The sequence below is a fragment of the Girardinichthys multiradiatus genome, chromosome 9, assembly GCF_021462225.1.
Source record: "Girardinichthys multiradiatus isolate DD_20200921_A chromosome 9, DD_fGirMul_XY1, whole genome shotgun sequence".
NCBI lineage: Eukaryota > Metazoa > Chordata > Actinopteri > Cyprinodontiformes > Goodeidae > Girardinichthys > Girardinichthys multiradiatus.
Window position 1 is genome coordinate 25,116,881 of NC_061802.1, and position 17,020 is coordinate 25,133,900.

At 39.7% G+C, this 17,020-nt stretch overlaps 1 protein-coding gene across 1 annotated transcript in view; it reads right to left on the minus strand.

The window, feature by feature from the left end:
- fbn2b (fibrillin 2b) overlaps positions 1 to 3,115 on the minus strand; it is a 98,673-nt gene extending 95,558 nt beyond the window's left edge. The window contains exon 1 of the mRNA XM_047374437.1: positions 3,029 to 3,115. The gene's annotated coding sequence lies outside the window, so the exon portion shown is untranslated. The remainder of the gene's footprint in view (positions 1 to 3,028) is intronic.
- Between the last annotated feature and the right edge of the window lie 13,905 nt (positions 3,116 to 17,020).

The following is a 17,020-nucleotide window of genomic DNA, read 5'->3' on the forward strand; positions in this document are numbered from 1 at the left end:
GGGGCAGAATGGCAACATCTGGGTATTAAATTAGGGTGCAGGAAAACTAATCCAGATAAATTGAAAAGTTATTAGGTTTTATCCGATGGGCAAACCAAACCAGCCCAGTCAAATGTGTTTGTTTGGGCCGAATTTAGACAAAATATATAGTTTAAATAGGTCAACTAATCCTATTTTTCAGGGTTAGCCACCACACCACCATGCTGATCCCTGGTTTTTATTGCTTTCCAAATGTTAACACAAATAACTAAGTTTAATATTTATCACAAGCAAGGACAATAGTAACCAATAGTATAAAAAGAGAAAACTAATTTTGTGGTGGGTTCCAGTTTGCTTTTCCCGTAAAACCAACAAGATTTATTTCTTTCTGTTTAATTTGTGTTTCGCTAAAACTACTTTAGGGCCATGCAAAAGGAATAAATGGTCATTTTGTTAAAATAATAAAAGTCAGTTATAAACTCAGATGGAAACCACCGCTGCTGGCTTCCAACCAGTGATTAAATTATGATTTTTAATCTATATAGCAATATCTGCATAGAATTTCACAATTGAAGCATCTATTCTTCTAACTTTATTAAGGGAATAAATAGGATTTGACAAGACAGTAGATGGAAACAAATCCTCATTTATGGCCAGACAGAAATGACTGGGAACAGGGGAATGTCTTAATAAGTTTCACATTCTAGCTGTAAACTGAGCCACAGCAGTCACGTCATGCAGTCAAACCAGTTAATCATTCTCTACATCAGTTCTTCACCAGCTGCCACCCTCCTTAATTTCAGAATTACATCCCAGTGTCATTATTGTGTGGATTAATTGCGATTGAAGAGGTGCCAGAGTATCTGAATACATAAAAGCTGTGTAAAAATGGAAAAGCGTGACATAGCTTTCAGTTAAGACTCTTAAACAGCTATAGGACAGGTCCAGAACTTGTATTTAAGAGGGGCCTGCTGCCTACTCAAACCTTCAGCCCATTAGACCTGCTCTCAATATGGATTCTACATTTTTAGTTAATTAAGAAATGGTAGGACTGCAATGAAGTGATTTAGATCTCGGTTCTCAGACTTTCCTTGCTTGAATGATATTTTATTGGTTAAAAGTTGGGCCCCTAATATTTATAAAAGTCTGAAATGTCTATGCAAGCCATGCTAATTGCATTGCCTCCACAAAGTTTATATTCAATATATTATGTTAATATTATTTAAAGGTTTACAGACTGAAAATGGTGAGGATTGAGGAACCAAATGTACACCTAAAGAGAGCCAGAGAGCTGAACTGGAGGGAGGCTGCAAAACAATTTATGGTAAAGTCAGCAACTCAGAGCATTTGTCTGTCCACTGTCCCCCCAAGCTTGTTTAGGATGAGGAATTGCTTCAAAGTCATTGACTCGATGCAATCGCCTGGGTTTTCTTAGACAGATAACTTTTTAACAACTGTCGTTGAATGGTAAAAAAGATTTTTTGTATTATATGTCAACTGGATTAATCGGACTTTGTGTAGTTGGATCTGAATCTGACTATATAACTGGAATATGTTGGAGTGAACTGGACTAATATGAACTGAATATGGAGCATATTGGATTATGTGTATTGGATATGAATTGGAGCTGCTTCTCCTGTATGCCTTGGGGTGATATTTGTTTTGATTAGGCGCTAAATAAAATGAACTTAATTTAACTGAGTTAATTTCACACAGATAATCAAAGAGAATTAAAAGTACGACATTTAAGAAACACCAATTTATTTATTGAAATAAGGAAAGTAAATTACTGTACTGGACGCAAAGAAGCCAGAAAAGTATTTTATTTGTCCACCACAGCCTGTAAATGTATAGTTTTACAACTCTAACTAAATTGCATTATGTCTTAAATGTTAACATCATACATTAAAAAGAAAGACATTCAGGGTCCAGCTGCACTGGAAGCCATGAGGTTTATTTTTCTCTTCTTTCCTGCCTCGATGTACAGCTGCAGGTTTAACATCGCAATGTGGGCCCCTGATGATATACAACCTCAGCAGACTCAAAATCCAGCCCCCAATCCACCCCAATCAGGAGCCTAACCACATATGTGGCTAGATTAAAAAGGACAGCACGTAGAATAACCCAGCTGTGGTAGATAGGATAGTTAAGCATACCAAAATTGGCAAGTGACCATAGTTATTAATCTAATTTCTCCAGTAAATCAATACAATTCAACGCAGTGAATGTAAGCCAAAATCTAAACTTTGAGGTGGTCTGTACTCTGTCTATCTTGTTCCTGCAAGTTCGAAAATTATCCGTAAATCCCCTCAAATCTGAGACAAATGTTTCTCCTGCTTGCAGTTAGGAAGGTATATGGAGGCGGAATCCGCGCCGAACAAAAGAAATCTATGATCAATGAGCCGACTGTCAAAATAAAGCTGGGAAATGATCCATCCTTGACGAGTATTGCTGCAGCAACGGTTTTTTCTCTGTGCATTTCCCAACATTTACTGTTGGATTCGGGTGTGCGAGTAATGCAACATCACGCAAAAAATCAGAGATAGATAAACATATCATCTGTTTATCTCTCTTCTTCTTTCATCTAAAGAAAAACAAAATATTTCTGCTGCAGAAACCTGACAGAAGAACATTTCCTCTACAATATTAAAGCAGGACAACAATCGGAATGAAGAGAAGCGCAACCTCCTCTATAACTCTTTAAAACAATAAATATTACCAGACACAAAAAACACAAGTCTGCAAATATCTTTAAAAACAGCCGTGAAACGTAAAACAAAAAAGTAAATCAGCTGAACTGTAAACTCGTTTTTCCTAACCCTAACTCCAACATTTTTCCCAACTAGCGATAAAAAAGTATAATTCCCAGGCGTCAAATGTTAAAACTTTTTGCAGCCCTTGCGCATCCTAATCTGGTTCTTTGGTCCTAATCTTGAAACCAGTCGTGCATGATCGGATAATCGCCGCAAAACAACGGGGTTCCTAAAACAAAGGTCTCAAGCAAAACCTTTTCACATCCAAATTGTAAGATTAATAAAGAAAGCAATACCTTGCAACAGTTCGGAATGACTTAGCGTCGAGGAGGCCGGCAATTTGAGACGGGATATGTGCCCCAGAGTAGAATATTGAACTGTGGGGATTGTGAGGGGAAAAGAGAAAAAAGTGAAGCAATTGCCCGGTTTCTGGGAGGGGAGGGGACACAAAGCCAGGCAGGGGAGGGGGGGGGGGGGGGGGGGGGGGGGGGGGGGTAGTAAAGGACTGTAGGACAAACCCACATTCCTCAAGACTCCTGGAGTTGTTATAACAAGGGGCCAAGCAGCTAAACCCACTGGGGCTGACATGGCTTCACTATCATCAATCTGGAAGAAAAAAAAAAAAAAAAAGGAAAACTCACCTTTAGGCTAACCCATGAGATAACAGCAAAGTAGATAAAAATGAAAAATACATCTATCTTCTAAAGAATGATTTATTTAGTTCAACTTGTAGGAGTGTAAATCCCAATTTCACAGTTAAATGCACTTTCTCTTGTTCAAACAGGGCTCCTGTTTACTGCCTCAACCCTGAAGTGATTTGTGTGATTGACACATCCTTGTGCTTTGCTGCCACCAGAGCTGATAGGACGCTAACATTGAGACAGTGGCCATCTGGGTTGTATAAAGGTGAGGACAGCTGAGCACATCTCAGACCTTACCGCAAAGCTAGAAGACTGGAGAGCTCCAGATGAAAATTCCTCTAATCTCTCATTTATGTATTGCCTAGCTACTGTCCTGCCATTTGGAAGGAGGGCTGAATAAAGAACAAATAGAAAGAGCAATTGCTTTTCTTCTCTGGCAGTACTGTAGAACATTTAAGAAGTCTTCCCAGAGATTGCCACATGCCATGCAGGGGACATAGCAAATGTTTATGGAGGTCCTCTGGTCAGATGAAACCAAAATGAAACTTTTGGCTTATATGCAATGTGCTACCTATGTCAGAAAACCGGTGCTCTGAACATGCTGTCATCAAAGTAAAACATAGTAGTAGCAGCATCATGATGTGGGGATGATTTTCTTTAGCAGGAACATGGACTTGGTCAGAGGCAATGCTGAAAGACAACCTGTTAGAGGGTGTGAAAAGTGGGAACAGGGGAAGAGATTCACTATCTAGCAGAACTCTAAACATACAGCAAGAGCAACAATGGAGTGTTTTAGATCATACCATAGGACAGTGAATGTGTGAGGAAACAAAGGCATGAATAAGTGTTTCTGCATCGTTGAATGAAATGAATGATCTGATTTTAGAAATATTCCTAATTTGAAAAAGGGCTGTTTTTGTAATGTTCTTCAAATGTTTAGAAAAAGTAAGATCTTAATCAAAGGTCACCCCAAAATGTGTGGCGGCATGAGTTCAGTTAAAACCGAGAACACAGAGGGACTGAGCTAATAGATCCCTTTTGGCCTTGGGTCCAAACACCATCACCTCAGCTTTATTATTATTGAGAAATAGATAATTATCAGACATCCAAGTTTGGATGTCTGAAAAACAGAGAGAGAGTTTATTGAGAGTAGAGAGGTCTGATGGGTCAATAGCCAAATAAATCTGGGAATCATCTGCATAGAAATGAAAAGATTGCGAACAAGATACTAGGAGGAGTTTGGATACTTAAAAGGAGTTTAAGATACTTAATCCCAACCCAGAGGAGGCAGTCCACCTTTTTCCAGTCGAAAACCATGGCGTCAGACTTAGAGGAGCTGGCTGTCATTCCGCTTCATACTCAGCTGCAAACCGCAATAGTACCTGCTGGAAGTCATGGCTCGAAGAAGCCAACAGAACCAAATCAGCACTGGGAACTGGCTCAACTTTGTGCTGAGAATGCAGACACAAGTCTTGCTTTGGGCATTCAAGGTTTGGATAGCTCTTAAAAGCCACACAGATAACCCATACTCCCACAGCACCCCAAACAAAATACCTCAATACTCAGAATTAATGAATGTCAAAGCAGGTAAAAAATGTCCCCATGGTGAGTACGAATTGTCACGTGGTCAGGACAAAATGTACCATAGCATATGACTTCTTTTCACAAAGAGGAGTGTGGAACAGTACGAAAAAATGGCAAAAGGACCAGCATCACATCTAAAGCTTTCCCTTTGATTGATCTATGTTGCAAACAATATTGTGATTATGTGCTGATTTTAAGCAAAAATAGATATCTAGTTGAAAAAAGATTGTTACATAAAAGACAAATATCTATTTGACAATAAATCAGATTACGTTTTGCCCGTTTTAGGTATGTTAGGATTACCGAAATTATTTCTATTTGCTAAAGCTCAGAGTAGTAAGAGAACTTTTATAGCATTTTTTTGTTAGTTTCTTCAAGTTCAGAAGACACATTTCTTTAGTATTTAGTAGTATAAGCTTTTAAACAGTATGACTTGGGTCAAAGGTTTTGGGTATCCTTCCGTAGGAGGCACAATAGTTTGCTGGAATTTTGGCTCATTCCTGCCAACAGAACTAGCGTAACTGTTTGTAGGCTGCCTTGCTCACACACCGTTTCTGCTCCATTTGTCCCTTTGGAGGATCCTTTAACTTTCTGACTAATGCCATGAGATGTTCAGTATTTTCACAATTTGCTCATGATGCCGTCCATTTCAATCATTCCTGAAGCAAAACACGCCCACAACATGAAGTCTCCACTCCTGTACATAACAGTTGGGATGGTGGTGATGGTTGCCCCTTTTACCTCCAAATAATGGTCGTTATGGCCAAACACTTTAACCTTACTTTCCAAAAATTAAGGTGTTTGATAACATTTTCTCAGCAGCTTCAGCCAGCATGTCTTCTGCTCTTGTTCTGGGATTGACACGCACATTTCGCATTAAAACATATCTTTATTAATTTCCATCCTGAATAGTAAGATGGTGGAACATTCTAATGAGGCTTATGGTCCTGTATAAGCGTTCGAAGAGATAAAGCTAATGTGGCCCTTTCAGGCATCTGGAAGTTGTACCCAAGGATGAACCAGACTTATCTTGTGTTCCCCCTGGTTTCACACAAGGATGCAGCGTGTTAAGAGTTTTGCTTTACTATTTATCCACAGATTTGCCTCCAATTTACTGAAAGGTTAGACTGTAAGTAACAGTTGTCTTAAAAACAACAAACTATCTCTCATTAATCTGGTCAGTTCGGTGTGATTTAATGTTGGACAGCAAGAAAATAAATCAGGTTTGTGTCTTTTCTTTACTGTGTATGTAAAAATCTAGACTATAAATAACAAAAAAAATTTCTCAATTTAGTTCTTTACTGACATGCAAAAACATGATTTTTAATTCTAGAATTGCGCCGCTCAAGGCGGCAGCAGGTTGGAGTAGTTCTGTTACTTTTGATTCTGATTTATTCTTTTTTGGGAACTATTCCTCTTGTGGTGGATACAGTTGATGTTTTTTTTGGACAACTGTCCTCTCCGGTGTCAGATATGATGCAGGGCTGCACGGTGGTGCAGTTGGTAGCACTGTTGCCTTGCAGCAAGAAGGTCCTGGGTTTGATTCCCAGCCAGGGGTTTGCATGTTCTCCCCGTGCATGTGTGGGTTCTCACTGGTTACTCCGGCTTCCTTCCACAATCCAAAGACATGCCCGTTAGGTTAATTGGTCAATCTAAATTGCCCTTAGATGAATGAATGAGTGTGTGCATGGTTTTATGTGTATTGCCCTGCAATGGACTGGCGACCTTTCCAGGGTGTACCCTGCCTTTCAACCATAGACTGCTGGAGATAGGCACCAGCTCCCCTATGACCCACTATTGAATAAGCGGTAGAAACTGACTGTTATGATCCATGGCAATGGGGTTGTTTCTTACAACCGGGAGCAGCTGATTAATATCTCAAAAGCTCAAATAATACTTCAACTACAACCCCAAATCCCTGATGAGTTGAAAAGGAGACGCCGTGGATGCAGAGCAGGAGCTAAGAGAAAAGAGAGAAGGAGGAAGTTCAAACCATGTCTTCCGTCGATTATGATGGGCAATGTGAGATCGTTGGGAAACAAGTTGGATGAACTCCAAGCCCTACAAAGGACCCAGCCAGAGTACCGGGCATGCAGTATTACGTGTTTTACTGAGACATGGCTGTGGGATCATATCCCCAACTCCAGTGTCTCTCTGCCGGGCTTTTTAACCATACGAGCAGACAGAGATTTAAAGAGGAGCGGCAAATGTAAAGGAGGTGGACTGGCAGTACTTGTGAACAACAAATGGTGTAATCCAGGACATGTAACTGTGAAGTGTCGTCTCTGCAGTCCAGATATTGAACTGTTGGCAGTAAGTTTTCGTCCATATTATTTACCCAGAGAGTTCACCAGTGTTATTTTGGCAACAGTTTATGTTCCACCTACCACTGTTGCTGACACTACATGTGATGCCATCAGCTCAGTTGTTGCTAAGCTACAGACACAAAACCCCAATGCTTTTGTAGCAATTTCTGGTGATTTTAACCATGCTTCCCTCTCTGCTACACTTCCAACGTTTCAACAGTTTGTCAGCTGCTCTACCAGAGAAAACAAAACATTGGATTTGTTTTATGCAAATGTCAAGGACTCATATATCTCTACAGCAAGACCTCCTATAGGCAAATCAGATCACAATCTTGTTTTTCTCTGCTCGAAATATAAGCCCCTTGTTCAGAGGCAACCGGTAATAAAGAGGACTGTGAGAAAATGGTCACAGGAAGCTGAAGAACCTCTGCAAGGTTGCTTTGAGGCTACAGACTGGGACACACTGTGACAGCCACATGGAGAGGATATCAATGCCATGACTGAATGTGTAACCGACTATATAAACTTCTGTGTGGGTAACATCATCCCCACCAGAACCGTGAGATGCTTCCCCAATAACAAACCTTGGATCACCAGTGACCTGAAGGACCTGCTTAACAAGAAAAAAAGAGCCTTCAGAGAGGGAGACAGAGAATTATTGAGGATTATACAGAAGCAACTTAAAGTCAAGATAAGCGACAGCAAGGAGGTGTACAAGATGAAGCTGGAGAGAGCAAGCTCCAGCAAAACAATACCAGAGATGTGTGGACAGGGATGAAGAAGATCATGGGCTTCAGGCAGAGGGATGATCAGACCAATGAAGGTCTGGACAGAGCCAATGAACTGAACACATTCTTCAGTAGGTTCAGTTCAGAAACAAGCTTCGCATCCTCCTCTCCTGCTCACTGCCAAACAGACATCCCACCCTCCTTTGACCCACAGGACCCACAGCTGTCCAGTAACACCTCAAATTTTTTATCTTCCACCTCAGCCCTAGACACTTCTGCTTCTACATGTTTGCCTTCAACCATATCAGAAGATGCTGATGCTTCCTTTACTTCCCCCTTCCACCTGTGTGTCTCAAGAAGTCAAGTGAAGATGCAACTGGAGAGACTGAATCGGAATAAGGCTGCAGGTCCAGATCATGTCAGCCCTAAAGTCCTGAAGGCCTGTGCAGAGCAGCTCTGTGGGATTCTGCAGCACCTCTTCAACCTTAGCCCGACCCAGAAGAAGGTTCCGGTGTTGTGGAAGACCTACTGTCTTGTTCCGGTACCAAAGAAAACTCACCATTTAGTCCTCAATTACTATAGACCTGTTGCCCTGACATCCCACATCATGAAGGTCCTAGAGAGACTCCTGTTGGCCCACCTGAGTAAGCAAACAGTAAACCATCAGCACCCCCTTCAGTTTGCTTATCGCTGTGGAGTTGGAGTTGAAGATGCCATCATACACCTGCTTCAACAAACCCACTGTCATCTGGACAAAGCCAGCAGCACTGTGAGGATCATGTTCTTTGATTTCTCCAGTGCATTTAATACAATCCAACCTGATTTGCATTGTCAGAAACTCCAGAAGATTCAGGTGGAGGCCTCAACAATCTCCTGGATCAAAGATTACCTGACAAACAGACCACAGTTTGTGAGACTGAAGGGTTGTGAGTCTAACCAGGTACTCAGCAGCACAGGAGCACCACAGGGGACTGTACTCTCACCATTCCTTTTCACTCTGTACACCTCAGACTTCCAGTACAAGACAGACTCCTGTCATCTGCAGAAATACTCGGATGATTCTGCAGTCGTGGGGTGGATCAGAGATGGACAAGAAGCTGAGTACAGGAAGGTGGTGGACTGCTTTGTGGCATGGTGTGGAAACAATCATCTCATTTTGAATGTGACTAAAACAAAATAGAGAATTGCAGATTTTAAGAGAAACAGGAGTAAGTCAAAAACTATTTCTATCATGGGAGAAGAAGTGGAGGTGGTGGAGGAGTATAAATACCTCGGTGTTCACCTGGACAACAAACTAGAGTGGAGATGTAACTGTGAAGCCATCTACAAGAAGGGACAGAGCAGACTGTACTTCTTGAGGAAGCTTAGGTCCTTTGGTGTTTGCAGCAAGATGCTGCATATCTTCTATAAGTCTGTTGTGGAGAGTGTGATCTCTTCTGCCATCATCTGCTGGGGAAGCAGCATCAGAGCCAGGGACTTAAAAAAGCTCAACAAGCTGATAAAAAAAGCTGGCTCTGTTCTGGGGACTCCTGAGCATCCTCTTCATGAGACTGTTCTACAACAACAGAGTGTCTTCAGTCAGAGGCTTCTTCAGATGTGCTTTAAGACGGAGCGCTACAGGAGATCCTTCCTGCCCACAGCCATCAGCATCTACAACGACTCTTTGAAGAAACCTTCATAATGAGCTACAACAACATTTAATTTCCCTTAGGGATTAATAAAGTATTTTTGAATTGAATTGAATTGATTGATAAGTGATTTGATTAAATGCTCCCTCAGCCATTCAGTTTCTCCCTGGGTTATTAAACTATCTGTTCCACCTGCCTGCAGCAATTTGCCAACTAAAGAGATTTAATAGAGAGGAAAAAGATGCTTTGAATTTCCTGTTGTCTATCAGCTTCAACATGAATCACTTTGAATGTGGTCTTTTGGAAAGGCCTTTTAACATGGTCACAGTTTGCGGCTGTCCAGCCTTTCTTTGCTATCCTTCTAGTCTCTTTTTTGATATTTTGTATTTGCTTGAAGAATGCTCTTGTCTTTGTTGAGTCTGCATGTCGTACTTTTCTGTCTTTGAAGTTACTGTTGGTCTCTGTGGGTGTGTTTGTGATTTTTTTTAATCTGGTTGTATTTCTTTGTGTTTTCATGGGTGGCTGTTTTCATTTTCCATTTGTTCTCTTACATCATTTCATTCCTATGTCTCTTAGCAGTTCTTCTGCAGCTGTTCTCTAGGGATTAGTGTCAGTTTGTTTTTGCCTTAAGGTTTGTTGTAATTTTTTTAGTCTGTGTTTGGTGTCAGTGTTTGTGCATTTTATGGTTGGATGGAACTTCATGTTCCATAGTGCGTGTTCCATAGTGCGTGACAAGCCCCAATGAGTCCTGAAGGAACCTGTAAACAAGCGCCTGTGTTCATGGAGAACGTGTTTGTTTTTGTCACCACAGCCTCTCTGGAGGAGGACGAGCCGAGTCATTAGACAAGGTTTCGTCTCCTGCCTGTTCTCACACAGACAGACAGACAGGTCGTAAATACTTTTTTTACACCATCAGGCATTAAGTAGTTTAGAAGGAAGCTGGATATCCTTAATTTTATTTCCCATGATGTGCCCTCATGGGCTTTTAAGGGAATAAGAAGTTCTGTGGTAACATCTTTACTTTGTTTTCATTAAGTTTGGGGAATTACAACCATGTGGGTGACGCTTTCATTTTGAATCTTTGATCTGGATGTACCAAAATGAATCTTATACTCCCAATACTACCCTCAGATGAAATTATGTTTCTGCCTCGTTTCCACAAGTGATTCTTCTATAAATGAGCTTTAGGTTTTTCCACAACATGATTCAAACAACTGCATGAACAGAATAATTTCTATGAAATCCGAGTTTTGTTCTGCTGATTTTTGCTTTGAAATGAGATGTGCACACTCATCCTATTTCACAGTTTATTCCAATCGGCATCATCCAGCATGCTGGAGAACAATTACATGAAGCAAAGTCATGCAGAATGATTTGTGGTGACCTGCATGATCATCTTGGGCAGTCTCTCACTGATACCATAATAAACTGCCATTGATTGCGAGGAAGAAGATCCTATTGTATCCAAAACCTTTTAGGTTTGTGTGTGTGTCTCCTTTATTTCTTTTTATTCTGGAGGGAGAAGGCAGCTTCTCCCTCCCACCTGTAAACAAAACCACATTTCGCCATAAATTCATCGAGCTTCAGAGGCAGAGGTGCATTCACGGAAGCTCGATGAATGCCTGGTAAAATATAAGTATTGCTAGGCATTTATCTGGTCTGTATTTTACTTTCAGAGCTCAGGGAAAAACTACTTTTACTAGCCCTCCCTTCGCATTTTTCTCATTGCACTCTGTCTCTCACTTATTTTAAATTTATACTTTTGTAAACACATACAGTATGTGTGTAGAGTCTAAGGTAAGGCTTAAGGAGTGGACTAACTATGTCCCTATGTTTGTTTTTTCCTAGTGAAGAATTTTAGAGCAAAAGAGAAAATGGGGTTGGGTTAAAAACACACTGATTGTGAAACAAAATTTAAGCATGCACTTTAAGACAAGACACTGTCATGTTTACAGTCCTATTGAGAGTTGTTGTGAGAATTACTGTGATTACATGGGCATATAATGACAAGATGATGATTTTTGTTTTACACAGCCTAAATCACTCTAGTCCCTTTTTATCATTTCCAAGAAGAGCAGAAATGTGTTTTATCAGATGGTATGAAAAACCAAACAGTGGTACAGAAACCAGATGAGGTTTGAATTGTCCTCAGATGAGCACAGATTGTAGTGCCAATCAGAGGTCTGCATACACTCATTATCAGATTGAATTTATTTTGGGCTTTTAACTATTATTCTTTTCCCATAGTGTAGGAGTTAGACAAGATAATGTTTTTTTTGTACATGAAATGAGTGCATTCATTTTCTTTTACATTTTCTCTGATCCACACATTGGTAAAACATTTAGATATAAGCTCAGATACACATACTGCACATCCTCTCTGATATTTGGTTAAATGTCATGTAGCAAATTGCACCTTGACCACAAGCTTTCTCTATCCATTAATAGTTTTATGGTGTAATTCTGGCAGTAGAATTTGTAGAGTACTGTTATATTGCTTGGTTTCCTGACACAGACCTGACTTTTAAGTATAGTCCACAAATTTTCAACGGGATTAACGTCAGGAACATTCTGGAGACTCAATGTTAGCCTGTTTTACTCATTCAAAAAGCAGTTTTGATATATTTTTGTTATTTTGTTCATTGTTGTGTTGAAACACTCAATCAGGTCCAAGTTTCAGCCATCTGGCCCAAACTGTCACCCTCAGAAAAGGAAAGTGGTCAGGACGTTTACCAGCAACACAGGAGTCACCCTTGCTCAAGTTTCCCTTTAACTCAAACACCAGTGAACAACAGTTTAACATCAACATAAACTGAAAGAGCGCTGACCAAGAAAGCTTGGTTTCAAAATCAGTACCTTCTAGTTAAACTAACCTCCTTAGTCACATTCCAAGCCATCGTTTAAAAGCGCGTTTGTATCCTTTTATTTCAGTACAATATTAAACAAATAGGAGGAAAAATCTTTTTGTTTGCACTTGAGCATATAGTGAGTTCTTCAAGTAATGTCGGATTTGTCTCAAAATGAAAAAGGAGAGCTTTTTAGACAAACCTCTGGAGTCATACGTTACCTAAATAACCTCCTAACAGGATTCTTGGTCAGGATTCGTCATTTTGCCAACAAGGGTGAACCAGTGCATGTCTGGGTCCTCACTAAAAGGACTTAGAGTAGATTTAAATAGCTTTAATAAATAGTCAGTACAACTCTACTGGGGTACATTCATGGATATTCCCCATAATTTAAGAGCCAAATGTTATTGTTCCCAAAAGCACAATCCAATAAAAATCCACTTGAACCACAACTTTGATTGGTCTAGATAATATGCAAGATGACATTAATACAATGAATATGTATGGTTTTATTGGGTGTTTAACGTTGTAGTAGCCTTCAACATGCTTTGGCCTCAGCCTGAAGCTAAGCATTATATGTGGACATGGTATAAGTCATTTTCATTGCTTATTTGCCTTTGTAAAAATTACAGATATATGTAATCTTGTAATACCTAACCTAAAGAACAAAAAAAACAGTGCCACTCTCACCTGATTTTAACCATTAGGAAAAACGTAGTTTAAAAAATGTATAAAATGTTATTTTCCAGCATTGTTCTACACAAGAATCCATGCACTATCCTCACCAAATCCAAATATCTTCTTTTTTTTAATGAAGGCACTACATACATCTTAAATTGAAGCAAAAGAAAATACAAAATACACCAAAATTGCCCTAGGATTGGCTTTAGGAAAAAAAGGAAATAAACGCAAATTACAGCTGGTGAATAATGAGACGAATCCATATTCATTTTTCATTGGTATCTCCTTTTATTAAATATTACAACATGCTTTAAGAAACATAGATATAAATATTGCCAGCATAAAAATAGTAAGAGATGTTATTAAAATGCTGTGTTATACCTGCAAGTTTATAAAATCAAAATAATAAATGGACCGAAGATTAAAATAAAAATAATAATGGACTGAAGATTAAACCTCGAGGAACCATGAGGAAAGAGTTGAAGAATCTTTCACAGAAGACATGTAATTTATTTCAGAGGAACTCAATCCTTTAAGAGGAAAACCAATTAAAACCGAATGTCTAAACCTCCTGGGTAAAAATGTGTTTTTACAGTATCAAAGACTGCACTGAGGTCAAGTAGCACAGCCACACAACAATTCTCAACTTTAGCAGCCATCAAAAGATCATTATAAACCTTTAAAACAGCAATTTCTTCAGAATGCAGTTTCTGAAAATTAAGAAGAATCATGTAGGGAATCAATAAGATTTTACCTTCCTAAGTATTGTACCATCAACAAAAGACTCAAATACTGTTCTTGAAGACAAAACGTTTAATGGATACAATTCTGGAAGCTGTATTTTATGTTGGTCTCTTTAGCGCATATTATTTTTTGATAGCGGCTAGCTTTAAAGTAATTAAAGCATGTCCTGTGTATAGATATCTGTACTTGTGGTTGTGGTAAGGTGGAGCTCAGGGTTTTCAGGTTGTTTTCAGTGTCACCATGGTCTGATGGTTTGTGGTTGGAGGCTGTGTGGTCAGGGTGGAGTGTGACTGACTTAAGATGATCCTATCTGGGAATTCTGTGTTCCAGTGATGATTTTAACTGCATGGACGGAACTATGTTGTCAGCTCTGCATACCCAGACACAGAAAGAAACACCTATAGGCAGATAAACTGATTAGATAGATTAGATAAGCTCACCCTGTGATTCATTAATTCCTTGATTACAAGTATTTCTTGCCTCACCTTTCCTGGAGCTGTGTTTTTTTTTCCTTTAGACCAGGCCTCGTGCAGCTGTGCTTACCCAATGATGCAGCAGGAGTGGAATGTAGGTCCAACCAGGGCAGAAACAAAGGATGTCAGTGTTTACGGGGGTATAAGAATATGTGATCTTATAAAGCATGAGCACATCAGTGCGTCGGCAAGGTTAAGCTGCAGAGGAGGAGGTAAGACTTGCTTCACATGTCCACAGCTTCCCTTTTTTTGGAAACCAAGCGATGAAGAAGGCAGACGTACACGTGATGTTGCTCCCCAGTGATGCACCAGTCTGTTACTCTGCACAGCCTGCTTGGAAATGGTTAAACGACCGTTAAAACAAACAACGAAGAGCGGTGTGGATTGAGTTTGATTTGTGGCTAGGCCTTGAAAGAACTTGGTTTCAGTGGGCTGTGGAGTCAAACGTCTTGGATATGCTTGTGAAATCCCATATTCCTTGTAACGACAAAAAACAAAGTTGGCCCCCCACCCCACACACACAGAAAAAGAGGAAATGACAAGAAAAAGACAGCAAATGTAAATGTAGAGAGATTCCACGTGAGAGGAAAGAATCCACAGGCTGCTTTCTAACAGTTTAAGGGTCTAATGGCTTTCAGATGTGTGCAAAGTCCTTTTGTATTTTCAAAGGAGCATAAAACATTCCTTCTCAAAGGAATCCAAACAACGGTTGGAATTCACAGACTGAAAACTCACAACAGCAGCTAGTAATGCTTAACTCATGTTAGCTGATGGACCAAAAATTGTGAGTTTTATCTTCACACTAAGAGCTTTTTGTTTCCCCCACAAAAAAAAAAAAAATCATCTTTAAAGTGTTTGAGCTCCATAAAGTTCAGTAATGCTCCTGTTTTTTTTTTTGCAGCCGTGGGTACAACGGGCTGGGCGGGGGCTGTGCTCTCCCTGTTTCCTGTTCAAACCTTGGGGGAGCTGGGACTTGGACGAGGTGAGGTCATTTCTTATTCCAACTGTAAAGTTGACTGCAATGTAGGGGCTGGGTGGGTGGGGTGCCGCAGCTTTTCTCTCCATTTTTAGTTACATGCAATGTATGGCTGCTCTGTGTTAGACCAGGGGTCCATCATGGAAGAATTTACAGTTTATACCATAAAGAAAAGATAAGACTTCTTAAAATATCTGAAATTAATCAAAATTCAGGCATTTTAGAATGTTTATTCCTTTTCAGACAGAGACTGTCTTTCCTCTCACTCTAAGTACGATATGAAGTTGCAATTAATATAAATGTCAAATATATCAAATATCAAATGTCAAAGTAATGTTGTTGTTTTTATGGGTGGTGTATTTTATTGTTTGATAACCCCAAAAGCAGACACAGGAGTCAAAGATTGTCCAAATTGTCCCTTCAACCAAGTTTCTGCTGCACTGAAAAAATGCCTAAAGGAGAAATGTCTTATTTATAGATAAGGGATGAGATGAAATAGTCTACAAATTTTATATAAAGACATAAAGCCCATTTATTCATTAATTTATTTACCCACTCACCCATCCATCTGATCACTCATTACTTCTACAATAAACCATTTCCTACAGCTGGTTTCTTTCAAACTGCCCTAAAGTTGAGAATTAGACCACTTCTTTGAATAACCACATTTGACCTAGAGGACATGAAGCATGGACTGAGAAACAGGCAGTACTGCGGGGGATGAAACAAGAATGTAACGGAAGGCTCCAGTGGAGAACAATGAGAAGCAGAGAGCCAATATACTCAGGGAGGTTTGAAGAATGATATTAGATACAGGCGTGTCAATCAAGGGATATGAGGAGCAGCTGAGGCAGAAGGTAAGAAGGGAGACTGAGGAAGGGAGACTAATTAACACAGAGAAGCTGAACTATGACACAAGGAAACACTTAACCAGGACCAAATACTAACCTAAGAAGAATAAACTAAAATACACATGGGACAGAACACAGTAAAAAAACTAAGAGACTAAACACAAAGAAATGAACTAATAAAACAAGAACTAACTGACACCAATGGACACAGAAATTCACTGACTATGGCGAGACCTTAAAAAAACGATAATAAAGAACTCAGAAGTGATCAAAACAGAAATACAAATGAAAACCAAACCTAAACACCTGTGTGACACTTTCAATGTATTCATCATCCAAATCACCCATCCATAACACTGCCATTTCTGGTCCCAGCAAGCCCCTCTCCACATCAATCACCTACCTTAAAGTTGTAGTTTGATCTCCATCTTACTTTTAAAAGCCTTATCAAACACCTCTATAAGATCTCCTTTATCTAGATGTATTGGGTCCAAGAGCTACCCCTTCATTCGATAGTACATCTATAGAGAAGCTTCATCCCCTATGTAAAAAAACTATTCACTCAAAGCATTGCAATCTTAGATGACTATTTCAGGTTGCATCAGCTAAAGTTGGTTTAACAAACTGCTTAATCCAGTGTTCTTAAGACTGGGGGGATGTATTTAAATAACCCTAAAAAATACCAAGGATCAAGGCTTTGGTACATTTTACGGAGAATGCTCTTACTTTCTCACCTCCGCTCTATAACTTTGCAAGTAATCACACCATAAATGTGTCAGGTCTACTAAGGAGGAGTTGTAATTTCACTCTTGCTGAGCTACAAACACTGC